This window comes from Hemicordylus capensis, chromosome 3 (assembly GCF_027244095.1).
Source record: "Hemicordylus capensis ecotype Gifberg chromosome 3, rHemCap1.1.pri, whole genome shotgun sequence".
NCBI classification, from domain to species: Eukaryota; Metazoa; Chordata; class Lepidosauria; order Squamata; family Cordylidae; genus Hemicordylus; species Hemicordylus capensis.
The window spans coordinates 74,907,063-74,922,148 of record NC_069659.1 but is presented as its reverse complement, the minus strand read 5'-3'; positions in this window follow the sequence as shown (position 1 = coordinate 74,922,148).

The following is a 15,086-nucleotide window of genomic DNA, read 5'->3' as shown; positions in this document are numbered from 1 at the left end:
AGGGCCAAATTATCTTGGTTTTAGATCAGCCCTTCTTGTTTTCCCTTAAACAACTAGTTAAAATTTACACCTGGCATTGTAATCATCTTATCTAATTGCCAGATAAGAAAAAAGAGAGCATGCTTGATTATTCTAACTTTTCTTCACATGCAAATGCAGAATCATGACCTGTTTAGGGTATTTGTAACTACACCAGTCACTTCAAGAAAGCTGCCTCTTAACTGAATGGGGAAACCCCACAGGCATCATCTGGGGGCAGATAGTGTAACAGCAGCAGTGCTGAAATTAATAAGAGACTTCTATTTTTCACCTGTAAATGATGTGAACTACTCTGCATTACAAATATAATACAGTTGCAAATGCCTGAAAAAGGGCTGAGAGATGCTCAGAAAGGTAAAGAAGCTCTGCGAGCATGGAGACAGAAATCCAGTGATTTTTGCTTTTAAGTCTAGAAAGTAAATATATGAAAATACAAAAAACACAACCTAAATTATTCTATAAGAGCAGAATTAAGATGACAACTTAAAGAAACTCAATAAAAAAATTAGTGGACAAGAAACTGGAGACTATCATCAATTTATTTATATTACTTTTCAAAGAAAAGCATTTACCAGAGATATGGTTAGACGTGCTAATTATCCCTATTTATGAAAATGAAGACTCTTGAATGGAACAATTACAGAAATATCTGCACTAAGGGTACCATCAGCAATTTTTTCTGCTGTATCATCAACAAAAGACAAATCTAATGAAGCACAGAATAATCCATGAAAGCCAAATTGGTTCCATGCCTAGAAGTCAAACCAATGATCACATATTTACTACAGAGATGCTTACCAACAAACATGTAAAAAACCAGAAACAGAGAACAATTGCCAGCTTCATCATGAGTAAAAGTACACATTTTAAAAATCATGTGTTTAAAGAATGCTAGCACATCACCTACCCAGATTAAAGCCTCAACCCTTCCTTGAGAAATTCAGCACTGGATATTTTCTGTTGCAAGCAAGACACAGTCAGAACATTCTTTTTTCTTACACACACCCCTCCACCAAACACTTGTTCCCTCTGTATAGCTCTCCTTGCCTCCTCCCTCACTTACATGTGCACCAAGCCTTCAAAAGTTTCAGCCTAGGAATATGAAAATAAAAGTACCTGTGAGCATGCACAGAATGCCCTTTAATTACTACTTCATAAGTGGTCTCCCGCCTCTCTACACACTTGGTATTCAGGAACAGTTTGACTCTTCTTACCGCACTCTTAGGCAGAGGCTCACTTCAAGCGTTGAGCCCACAATGCTTTCTCTCCACCAAAAGATATAAACCACCCTGCTTTCTTCTTCTCCCATACCCTTACTTCCAGCCTTACTTCCAGCAGTGGAAAGGGGAGTATTTTTACTTACCAGCACTGTGGAAGAAGATATTTTTCACATTATAAGATGTTTTATCTTGATTCCCCCTACATATGGGTATGGCTGTATGAGAGGAAAAAGCACTTCCTCTCTACCTCAGGCCTGCTCAACTCCCCCCCCCCCCCACTACAACTCCCATAATCCCTGGCTATTGGTCACTATGGCTGGGGATTATGGGAATTTTAGTCCAACATCTGCAGGAGGACAGAAGTTAAGCAGGCCTGCTCTACCCAAACAAACTCTTCCTGCATTCTGTGCCCCTCCCTCTTCAAATCCTCCTCACAGCTCACAACAGCAGGTTTGCAAGAAGTGGAGAACAGCCTAATGCTACCTAATTTTAGTGTAGCATTAAGACTTTCAGTAGAAAGTTTAGATGGAAAAATCCCACAAAAGCATTAGAAAGGATACATTTTGTCCATTTCTTTGTTAGTCACAATTTGCAGCTTTCTGATCTGAAGCATTTATTTTGGGCATAACCATATCTTTAAAACAACAGATGGCCTTGCCAGGTGTTTTTGGTTTCTTTCTCCTTTCATAGGTGGGCATGCTGGGATTTTGAAGGTGTGTTCCTGATTACAAAGCTCTAAAAACATTTGAAGTGTAACAACAAATGCAAGATTATAATCAGCTGAATTATTAAAAGATTATAATTGGCTGAATTCGGGATGCGGGAATGGTGTGAGGGCACGGCCACCTAGAGGCAGGGCTTGTTTTGTTTTACTTTTAAAGCCGCCCCTGAGCAGCAGCAGCACAGGGCGGCAGAGAGAGATCTCCCACCTCCCAAACGAATGTGAATGGCTGCCTGCTGCCAAGCTGCTCTGGCTGCTGGTTCAAGGGCAGGGACGTAACTACTATTAGGCAAGGGGAGGCGGCTGCCTGGGGGCCCCCATGCCTCAAGGGGCCCCCCAGAGGCAAGTCACATGACTACATATTGTGAAGTGTGTGTGTGTATCAGCGAGGGGCCCATTTAAAAATTTTGTCTCTGGGCCCACTCCAGCCTTGTTACGCCCCTGTTCAGGGGCAGGGGCATTCTCACTGGGAGGGACAGGCGCAGCGCTCAAGAAGACTGTAAAGCAGCACTTACCAGTGTGAGTGACTGAGACCGCCACTGAACTGACCCAAGGAGGGAGGAAGTCGGGAAAGAAGGCGGTGAAAGACTGCCTTCCTCAGCCCCGCCTTCTTCCAAATGAGTGTCTGCCTCATTTGGAGGAAGGCAGAACCGAGGAAGGCAGTCTTTCACCACCATGTCTCCCGACTCCATCTCTCCCTCGGTCAGCTCAGTGTGTGAGAGTCTCAGTCACTCACACTGAGGACATCCCTACACAGGATGCAGGACATCCCACACAGTCCGGGGCAGTTGGTAAACCTAATTAGAGTTGCCAGGAGTCTCCCACTGGGAAAATGTAACAAAGAAATTTCCATTCAAAACCAGTGTCTAGGGATGTGCAGGAACCCATTCGGCTTCCAAGTGGGTTCGAACAACCAGCTGTTCGGGCTGGTCCGAAGTCTGGCAGGTCACACTTTAAAGGCAGGGGAGGGTGCTCTTACTCATCCTTCCGCTTTTCTCTACACCAATGTGTGCCTGGTACTTCCGGGAAACAAGGAGACGGGGCAGCAGAGAGGTATGCTGCCACCCCGAAATGAGCCTTTGCTAAAAGAATGCTGGTGGGAGAAAAGTGGAGATAGGACCTTCCCACGCCCTCAAAATCAGATCCCCCTGACCTTTGAACTTTCCTGCCTGGTTCCATGCACACCCCTACGCAGTGTCACCCACTCAATACCTCATGACCAGGTAATCAGCTTTGTTTTGTTTGTTTAACAAAAAAGAATACATCAGAAATCTAAACTTTGACCTTCTTTGAGCTGTAATAGACTTACGTTGAATCCTTCTGGACTAAATATTTCATTTATGTTGTTAGCAATTCGCTTGCGGAGTGCATATGGCCTCTTACAATTCATTGGACTAAACCTTTAATTTCCCAAATAGATCTCAAAGGCAGAATATTCTGAGATTTATGCACATAGCTGTATCTGCAAAAGTTAAAATCTAAGTCATTAATATCTTCTGTCTAATCAGAATCCTGTTTGTTTTATGAGTTTCATATCAGGTGTTGGGGGTTTTGGTTGCTGGTCAGGAGCCAAATAAGGCTCCTTTTAAAATAGTGACTCTTCTGATCAGGGAGTTTAAATGTTAGGGATGTGCATGGAACTGGAGGGGGCCAGTTCAAAGGGGGGACACACCTTTAAGAGCAGGGGATCCCTCCCTTCTTACCCTGCTCTTACCCTTCCCACCATGTTTCCTCTGCTGGCACTACACTTTCAAGCAGCCTGGCAGGGTGGCAGTGTACCTCCCTGCCACCCCATCCCCTTTTTGGACCGAAAGTAGACATTAGTACCACACGTGTGTGCACACGTAGGCCCAACATGCATGCAAGCGCGTCTTGCACACGCGCACCCGACATGTGCACAGGCAGTACTTCTGGGCAATTCTGATCCAACGAAGGGATAGGGCGGCACGGAGGTAGTCTGCCACCGCGCCAGACTATTTGCAAGTGCAACGCTGGTGGGGAAAACATGATAGGAGGGATAAGAGCACACCACCACCACCCTTAAAGGTATCCCCCCCACCTTTGAATCAGCCAAACCACCGGTCATTCGAACCTGTTCGGAAGCCTATAAAAGCCCCTTTGAACAGGTTTGTGCATTTCCCTCCAAATGTCACTCCCAGTGGTTGTTATGAGGGTATACCTTGTGTTTTGTTTCAGGTTGTGAGTTCCTTTGGTACAGGAAACCATGTTCTTATTTCTTTTGTTCTATAAACTGCTTTGAGAACTTTTTAAAATGAAAAGTGATATTTTAATAATAACAATATGAAACTGGTTGGGAAAAGGGAAACTAGGGCCAGGGAAAGATTTACATCTTGAGTTGTTTTCTGAATGGAAATCTTATCCAGGCACAATAATATCAATAGTAGTCCCCTGTTAACTTGGCAAAGTGGCACTTTAAAATGTGGTGAATCTCTTTATTTATCAGGGGGAGAGTAACTGGCCCTATCCACCCCCAGCAGAGTAACTCCAGTGACTGTTGCTGGTGTCAATCGTATGTTTCTTTTTTGATTGTGAGCCCTTTGGGAACAGGGGTCCATCTTATTTATTATTTATCTCTGTAAACCACTTTGAAAACTTTTGTTGAAAAGTAGTATATAAATAATTTTTGTTGTTGTTGAATATTTACAGTGAGATGTAAAAACATGGGCATCTGGAAGAGGGATAGAGTGGCTGTTGCACCCCCACCCACACACACACCAGATTGAGCTAGTCCCATTGAATTCAACGGAGCACACTCCCAAGTAAGTAGGTATAGGATTGCAGGCTTTGCCCCCTCCCCCATAGAAATTGTTATGCTGACACCCATGGCTGCATTCCACTGTTACAAGTCCTGAACATTCTATTAGTCATAAATCCAAACCAGTTGTCCAGTCTGCCAGAAATCTGACATGTGAAACTAGGTGACAAGCACCACCAACACTTAAATTTGATGCATTTCTGTTGAAAAATTACAAAGATACAGTAGTTTGGAACCTGCTTTTCATATGTGAGCAACCTATACAGGTGAAACTCGGAAAATTAGAATATCGTGCAAAAGTCCATTAATTTCAGTAATGCAAATTAAGAGGTGAAACTGATATATGAGACAGACGCATTACACGCAAAGCGAGATAAGTCAAGCCTTAATTTGTTATAATTGTGATGATCATGGCGTACAGCTCATGAAAACCCCAAATCCACAATCCCAGAAAATTAGAATATTACATGGAGCCAAGAAGACAAGGATTGAAGAGTAGAACAATATCGGACCTCTGAAAAGTATACAGTGTACTGTGCTTGATTGGCCAGCAAACTCGCCTGACCTGACCCCATAGAGAATCTATGGGGCATTGCCGAGAGAAGGATGAGAGACATGAGACCAAACAATGCAGAAGAGCTGAAGGCCGCTAATAAAGCATCCTGGTCTTCCATAATACCTCATCAGTGCCACAGGCTGATAGCATCCATGCCACGCCGCATTGAGGCAGTAATTGCTGCAAAAGGGGCCCAAACCAAGTACTGAATACATATGCATGCTTATACTTTTCAGAGGTCCGATATTGTTCTATTCTACAATCCATGTCTTCTTGGTTCCATGTAATATTCTAATTTTCTGGGATTGTGGATTTGGGGTTTTCATGAGCTGTACGCCATGATCATCACAATTATAACAAATTAAGGCTTGACTTATCTCGCTTTGCATGTATTGCGTCTGTCTCATATATCAGTTTCACCTTTTAATTTGCATTACTGAAATTAATGGACTTTTGCACGATATTCTAATTTTCTGAGTTTCACCTGTAATCATTCAAAGGTAGCCTGCCTTTATTTTTTTTAACTGCCCTTTTGAATATTTCCAAATTTTCAGGTCCATTGAGCAGTAGGTTGTCTTCTTGTTCTTTGGGGGTGGGGGGAATCCATTAGATATGTCTCAAATTATTGGAAGATTCCATTGTAATGGGATAATCAATTGAAAACCCAAAAGTATTCTTCCCAGTAGAAGATGACTGCCATTAGCCTTTATACTTAGCTCTGTGGACCAACTGATCCACCATACTGTGTGTCTAATTTGATGGTTATTCACAGCAGTGATTGCTGACTTTCTGAGCCTATTTCATATCTGCAGTAGCTGCCTAAGTACAATGTTTTGCAGGTTTACCCAGAATAAGTTATACTGTTAATGGAAGGGGAGAAAGTAAAGTAAAGATCCCTGTAGAAATGGGCGAACTAATGGAACAATCTTTGTGGATTAAATCTCTCATATTCGGGCTGACAGACTCAGACCCACAATTACTGCAATGTGATGCGGAGATGTCCAGCAACTCCTCTTATGTAGTTAGGCTGGAGAAGTTTCAGTTTGTGACTTTTGAGAGAATGTGGATGCTGTTTGGAACAGAGCGGCCTACTACCTGTTCTCTCGACCCTTGTCCAACATGTCTTATACCATTCATCAGCAGGATTGATGTAGAAGGCCTGGAAGATAATAATAAATGCTTCTCTGAGGGAAGGCAGGATGCCTCCTTGCCTTAAGGGGGCAATCATTAGACCTTCTGAAGAAGCATGTGTTGGATTACTAAGAGTTAAGCAACTAGAGACCTGTCTCCAATCTTCCATGGCTGGGCAAGGTAATTTGAATGAGTGGTGGCTTCTCAGCTCCAGGCAGTTTTGGAAGGTTTGGATTATCTAGATTCATTTAAAATTGGCTTTTGGGCAAGCTATGGGGTAGAGACTGTTGTGGTCAGCCTGATGGGTGATTTCCAATTAGGAATTGACAGAATGAGTGTGGCTCTGTTGGTCCTTTTGGATCTCTCCGCGGCTTTCAATATAATCAACCATAGTATCCTTCTGCAGCATCTGAGGGGACTAGGGTTTGGGAGGCACTGTTTTGCTGTAGTTCCACTCCTACCGCTTGGGCAGATTCCAGAAGGTGTCCTTTGGAGACTGTTGCTCTTCAAAATCTGAACTTTTATATGATGTCCTGGTCCCCCGGGGCCAGTATTGTCTCCAGTGTCTTTTAACATCTACATGAAGCCGCTGGGAGAGATCATCAGGAAATTAGGGTGATAGTATGCTGATGACACCCAAATCCAATTCTCCATGTCAACATTAACAGGAAAAGCCATAACCTTCCTAAATGCCTGCCTGGAGGCAGTGATGGGCTAGATGAGGGATAACAAACTGAGATTGAATCCAGATAATTTGGACGTACTTATTGTGTCGGGTTGGACCTCAAGAGACTGTTTCGATCTGCCAGTTCTGGGTGGGATTACTCTTCCCCAGAAGGAACAGGTACGCAGTTTGGGAGTGTTTCTGGGTCCAAAGCTCTTCCTGATGTTCAAGTTTGAGGAGATGGCCAGAGGTGCTTTCTATCAGTACAGCTGATACTTCAGCTGTGTCCGTTTCTTGAGAAAAGCGATCTCAGAGCAGTGGTACATATGCTGGTAACCTCCAGGCTTGACTACTGCAATGCACTCTGTGTGGGGCTGCCTTTGTATGTACTGGAAACTGTAGTTGGTACTGAATGCAGAAGCCAGATTTGTCTCTGGGTCATCTTGGAGAGACCATATTACTCCTATATTAAAAGAACTATAGTGGCTACCAATAAGTTTATGGTCAAAATACAAGTTTCTGGTTACAACCTATAAAGCCCTAAAAAGCTTAGGCCCAGGGTCTTTGTTGCTGTGCCAAAAGTCTAGAATACACTTTCTGCTAAAATAAGAGCTTCCCCATCTCTGACAACTTTTTAAAGGTCTCTAAAGGCTTATTTTTTTCACCCAAGCTTTTTAACTGGAATGTGGTTTTAAATAGTTTCAAGGTCTTCATTTTTAATCTGTTTGATGTTGTAAACTGCCCAGAGATTTAAGTTTGGGATGGTCTACACATTTGACAGACAAACAAACAAAACCTTGTTAATAATGCCATCTGTATAAAAATTGAGGGATAATGTAAATATTCTTTTAAAAAAACACAAGAAAGGTAAACAAATGAAATATTTTTTAAAAAAAAGAGGTGGGGGGGGAAGAAATAATAAGAAAGGGGAGAAGAAACAACCCATTATTAAAAGAGCCACATCATCAGTGGCTATATTTTTAACCCATTTTTCCTTCCTGTTGGAAGTGATGCCAGGTAGTGCCCCCAAGGAATCAGAAGCTGGAATACATTTATTACTCACATAGCATTGAAGCTAAGGTAATCTCCTTAACTTTCAGTTTCCATGCTTTCTTCCAGAGTATGAGTGAAAATGATAAGTACCTTACTTTCATTTTAAACCAAAGGGGCTTTAAAAATTATGTTCAAATGCATTCATATGAGGAGTATATGTCAACCATGTATAAGCAATTCATTCAACAGTTGTTAATATTTTAATTTATAAAGAGCATTATATGGCTACATACATACAAAGGGTGTCATTAGACCCCAAGGTGGGTAGAGGGTTCTAGGTAAAGTTTGTGTCTGCAAGCTATGAGGGAACAGGATGAAGCAATCTACTTCTGCTCCCTGAAAGTGCTCACCTCCCTGATTCCAATCCAGGAGAGGAAGGCAGAGTAGAAATGAGTTAATTAAAAGCTATTCTTCTACAGAACTAGCCAAATGTTCTCACCATATGTTGGCACATCGGATCAGTTCAAGCTTATCACCTTCACAGGAAGGATGGAGTTAGGTATAACTAATCTCTGCTCCAAAGCATCTGGCTCCCCTCTTCTGCTCCTCTAAATCCAAAGCTGTTCTCTAAGACCATTTATCTGGTCAGCCTTGAGTGGATTTAGTTCAGATCTCAAGCCAAAACGCCTCTTTGTGAGCTTCAATGTAGTACTGTTTGTATTATCAGCCTGGTTAGTTTTGCTAGTTATTACTGGGTTGCTTGCTAATCAAGATTTCTTTCCTGTACCCTGAAACCCTAAAATAAACCAAATCCTGTTTTTTGAACTTCAACTCTCTGTCAGTCATTTCCAAGACTAAAGCTTTGCACAAATTTATTCTGGAATGAGCTGCTCCCTTTAGGCTCACTAGTTCCACCCCCACACACAAAAGTAGTCAGAGATGTTTGCCAATTCCCCAGGAGCAGTATCATTAACAAAACATTACCTAGTTCTGAAAACTGAGGAGATGTCCAAGTATTCCAAGAATCAGCACAATCTATATTATAACCATTCAATCAAAGCAGGGAATGAGGCAAAGCACTGGCAGCTCTTTACTTTTTAAAGCATTTTATCTCTCTTTTGAGGGTATTTTCAAATATTTTCAAAGTTTGGATCAAACGAAAAAAGATTGAGTATTCCATGTTATATTCAGTATTCATATGCCAAAAATAGTCAAAAGGTCTGACCTGGCATACCTGAGGGATAACTCTTCACAAGAAAATATGCATGAACCTTCCATAAGAAATTCACAGCAGGTAGAAAGGTAAAAGCAATGGAAAATATGTTCCAATATTTGGAGAAGGAGGACAAATAAGAATGCCATTTCATAGTCCCACCCCCCACCCCAGGATGTCTAAAGTAGTCCATTATACATGATACAAGATCTTATTCTGGTTTCTTATGGCTAAATGGGCAGGGATAAATACAAAATCATGGAAATTACAAGAAAGAAAACAGAACCTGGTGGAGGAATGAAGCTGTCCTTATTATACTCATACTAGATAATTGCTGCCCCAGCTAGCAAAAAACCAACAGGGATTGATTGCAGCTCCAGAAGAACCCAGACTCATCCCTCTCTGTTCCTTTAAAGGAACTGGCACTGGGCAGGTGCCCTTTGAAGAAAGCTCCAGTAGAATAGTCCACATCTGGACAGGTCCAGTTAACGACGGGAAGGTTCATGCCTTCAGATCTACTCCCAAAATTGTCTAGAAGAGTGTCAATGTTCACACCTTCATGTCTCCCCCCTGCAAATTATCTAGACTATTATTTAGACAATTTCCAGTTAGTTGTTCTTAAAGCATATCATTCAAACCCAGATGCTGAAAACTTGCCTTTTTATACATATCCCTCTTTATTTTCCCAGTATATTTGCCGAATAGTGTGAGGATGAATTCTTGTAGAGGACCCAAGCTCCCCACCCAATGCCTGAGTAGGCACAACAAGGCATTGCCTTAGTCTTATTAATTGGTCAGTGCTGATTCCTTTATAGCCTGTACAAGCAAGATTTTACAACATATTCTGTTACCGTACAGACAGTAGTGTGTGTTGTATAAATAATTATTCCTATGTTGTGTAAATAATTATTCCTCTACAGCTTAAAAGGAATTTGGTAATTATCTCATACTAGTACCAATCTATTATTACAAATGAATTCAATCTTTGACACACTCCACTAAAGGAAAAGCTGCAATAGTGTTACAGAGAGTACAAGTATGGGAAATCACCACCATCACAACCAAAATTCCTCTCTACCATCTGTCTTTTGGCTTGTTCTGCAGTTGCAGAACAATGTGTCAATATGTCAGCCTATGCCTCTCTCTGGCTCAAGGGCTGGCATGACAGAAGGCAGCCTATGAATCAATACAAAATGCATTGGGTATGTTGTCTTGAAACAAATGTAAGAACAATGGCCCATAGAATGTGTGAGGCAATGCTGGCATTCCCAGTTCGCCAGCATCCCCAGTTGGAAGCCAGGCCTGGAAGTGTTGCACAAAAGCACAGTTGTGTAACAACCTGAACCAGTGCACCTGAACTTGTACACAGCAAAACTTGCATTGTTTCCAAAATGAGTACTGATGCACAAATGCAGGCGCGCGATTTTAGGTTGTTGCACAACTGTGTTTTTGCACAACACTGCCAGGACTAGCTTCCATGCTGGTGTTCCTGATTGGCCAATGCAGCCAATCAGGAACACCAGAATTGCCTCACACAATTGGCCCCCAATTTTGGGCCAGTTGCTCTCTGTATGTATACTGGGATCCAAGGAGCCACATCCATAACATCACAATACAGAGTGTGGAATGGGGAAGTCCTACTGGAAAAATCCAGGCCATTAAGTCTGTCAAAAATAGTTTTCGGGATTCAAGATCTTCTTTAAAAAAACAACAAAAAACTGTTTATGGATGATTCTTTCAAATTTACTAATAAAAAGATATTTTCTGTGCAGGATAGGTTTGCTGTACAAGTTAAGGATTCTCTTTCAAAGAATTACCCATACCTTTTCTAACGGTAATTGCCCCAGATCTCACACATCAACACTGATGTACACTCTCTGGAAAATAGTAGAGAAGGGAAAAGAAGGGGTTCAAATTAACATTCAGGCCTTGAGCCTCTCAGGGCCAAACTACTGCCATTAATTCCATCATTAACAGATGAGCTTATAACAGGAAGTGGGACAGAAGTGCCCCCTTTTTAAAAAGCAGCTGGGGGAGGCATATGCTGATCACAGTGCATAGGGAGAGGGGGTTAACATTTTTCTCCTACATAGTGCTCAAAATGCCCCTTGAAACAGCTATTTGCAGCAAATAGTTGCTTCAGGTAGGTCTTTTTAGGTGGGAAAATAGCATGAGAGGAAGCGCTAATGCCTTCTTTCTATGGTGCTTAGCTGACTAAGCCCCTTGGGGCTGTCTTTTGACAAACAGAACACTTTGGGTACACTCTGATGCCCGCTTTTTAATGGTGGGTCTGATGTCACATGTGATCTGGCCCTCAGAGTCTTAAAGAGTTCTATTCCTTCTGAAACCAAATGACTCAAGGATACTTAAACTGTAACAAACATAAATGGGGAGTGGTCATTACCAGAAGTGCTATGGAAATACTCTCATTTTAAAAGATATATGTAAAAGATCTGCTGACTTTGTGTAGTTGCTGTAGTAAATGATGTATGAAATGAAAGGGCTTTTTCAAGCCACTGAGCTTTCAGCTAGAACATCTTTGTGATGTACTATCTTCTAATAGCTTCTACAAAAAATTATACAGTTAGCAATGTGAAATTTGCTTTTAAAATGTATGCTCTTTCATTTACTAGTGTAGCCTGTTCTTTCTGAACTTGGCCACAACCACACTAGAAGTTAACTACAGTGAGGGCTTCTGACTTTGAATATAGGAAACCCAGCTTCAAACCTAAGTTCAGTCATATATGATGAAATTCACTTGAAGGGTCTACCTACCTCCACTCAATCTCACATAATTGCTGTGTGGATACTGAAAGCATGTAAAGCATTTAGCACACTAAAAAATCATATGTGAATAATAATGCTAAATCTGCTGTTCTTCCTCTCATTGTAATATTTCCATTTATTTCCATGCTACTTTCATCCTGTACAAAACACTTTCAATCTAAAAGAATATTTATACTCACTAAATGTTCTAGTCCCAGGCCGGAGAGTGAGTTATTTCCTGTATCTCAGGAAAGCTCAGCATTGTCTACACAGACTGGCAGCGGCCTCTCCAGGGTTGTAGGCAGGAATCTCTCTCAGCCCTATCTCAGAGGTGCCAAGTGGGGAACTTGGAATTTTCTGCATGCAAGCATGCAGATTCTCTTCCCAGAGCGGCCCATCTTACAGTGTTCACACATGTAGTCTCCCATTCAAATGCGAATCCAGGTGGATCCTGCTTAGCAAAGGGGATTATTCATGCTTGCTACCACAAGACCAGCTCTCATCCCTGCTGAATGTGTAATACATGCAAATTGTGTTCCCTCTGAATCTGTAATACATGCATATTGCTTTTCTGTGCACTGGCTTCTTTGAGTTGGACTCCAGTCACACAACCAGCAACCATCCAGAATGGAGAATCCAATGGTTGGACTGGATGTGGCATTGTTGATGCCAGTATGCAGACATCTTGATGCCTGTCTCTATCCCAGATAAGTCCTATGCAGGACTTGTATCTAAAACAGAATTACTCACCATCTTCCATTTTCATACCATTTTCAGACAAAAAGGCACAATAATCTAAATACACAATAATGTAACAAACTAAATCCAGTGTCACAATTATATGCTATTGCCCCCTTTATTGTCATGGTTTTTAATTTTAATCAATCCTATGTCAGCATTCTAAAAAAAACACCATAATTTCAAATTATTCAAGCATATTAACTAGGTCTTATAAACATTGTAGGCATGTGAATTGAGGCAAGTTTGAATGGTAGTATGTATTAAAGTGCAGATTAAAATGAGCAGTTCTCAGTCAACATTTAAGGGGGGAAATGCAGCCACTTGAAGTTGGTCTAATGCTGACTTAGCATCTCCTTGGCTGAAGAGAGCCTCTAAAATGGTGACACAAATTGATGGCAATAAATTAGTACATTCATAAAAGGACTTCCAGTTTTAGCACTAAAAGCACACCATTATATGCAGCATAATGTAGTTTAAAAGGCACACTGATAAGTGGCAGTATTCAAATCCATTTCTGTGCCCTTTTGTGTTCTTATCTACCCCAGGCCAGCAGACAATCCAGCTTTTCACTAACCTTTGGCACTCCACCATCAGCAATAAAATGTGAGCTCCTTTATATTCCCAAGACTTCCTTAATTAGCATCACCTGTGGTATGCTCTGTTTGAAGCTGCATCAGCAGCAGAACACACCTGCTTTTGGTGCCTGCAGGTAGAATAAGGTTCAATGTCTTTGGGCTCCTGGGAATCCCATCTGTATGCCCTTAAGCAATACTAGAATGGAGCCTTGGCTAAATACCTATCATCTTCAGTGATCCACTAATCCTGATAATTGTTGCCTTGATGAAGTGAAATGATAAACAATGCTCCAATATAAGGCTGTTTCAAGTTCCAAGGAAAATCTTCCCTTGTCTTCTATTCGAGAAGATCTATTTTTGGTGCCAGATAGAACATAATAGTAGCATTTCAGATACTCATTGTCTAAAATGTTTGAAATGTTAATTATTATGCTATTTGCATAATCACTTTTTAATCTACCTTTCTCATTTGGAAGTACATTTGTAATGAAATTTGAGGCAATTTGTCCTTGTAGATATATATGCATTTAATTATATGTACTCATTTATATTCCTATATATTCTAGAGGTTACCTATTAATAGCACAAATGTGTGTATTATGGGTTGAGAGCAGTAGCTTTGCAAATGAATCATGAATGCCCTGATTGTGAAGCTGAAGTCAAATGTACTAATAGTTGACAGGAATTTAATTTTAGTGTGTTTCCTCTTGCTAAATTCCTAGGTAACTTTTCAAACCAAGAAACCCAACAGGCACATTAGGTAAGCTGTGGAGCTTTTTCACTGTCCAGCCATTATGCTATATCTCAAAGTATTATACTGTTGCACTTTTGCAAGAAAGGTGGTGCTGTGGTTACAAGCAAGTAGGAACACATTCTTCCCTAAAAAGAAGCTTTGTGCTGTAGATTGATATATTGAAGGAGGTTCAATTCAATTTTCTATGGATACAAGAGTGAAGAACAAGCAGCAAGGAAAGGAGATGATGTGCAGGTGTATAGAACAAAAGTCTTCTGTCTCACTAAACAATAGATAATAAAATATATTGCATTATTTCATCAGCAAAGTGACAAGATAGCGAAGTAATACACTATTTTTCAGCCAGAAGATCAGGTATCCTTTGCTTCAGCACCTTCAATATTATCCACTCTCATTCCAAAAACACATAAGTACGCTACCCAAATGTTAACCTTTAGAGATGAGTTATGACTTTATAAATTGACAGGTAGCCCAACCCACAGCCCAGTTATGATTGAAAGGCTTGGATTTTAAGTCACCTCAGGGTTTGATTCTAAGTAGTTGCTGTTGCAAAAGAGCTGCAAACTGTGCGCTACAGCCAACGCAGCATGCAGTGTTAGACAAAGGTAGACATTCTTTTTCACCTGCCACTTAAAACCCACAAAGTCTGTTACTTGAAGAAACTATTCTGCCTGTGTGGTTCATCACTGAAACCTTGTAAAATATCTTAGGAGAGGGGGCACAGCCCTCATTGCTCTGAGTAAAATTCCATCTATACATCAAATATCCCAATTAGTCAGAGCCTGTATGTGAACAAAACTCATGTATTGAATCTTCCCAATGGAATTTTCCTTAAGGTGAAACTCCCTACTATACCACATGGTGCCTGTAGTTACACCAGTCTCTGCTGACCCACAGGAAGTAGGCAAGGAACCCAAGTATATTTATTGGGGAAATT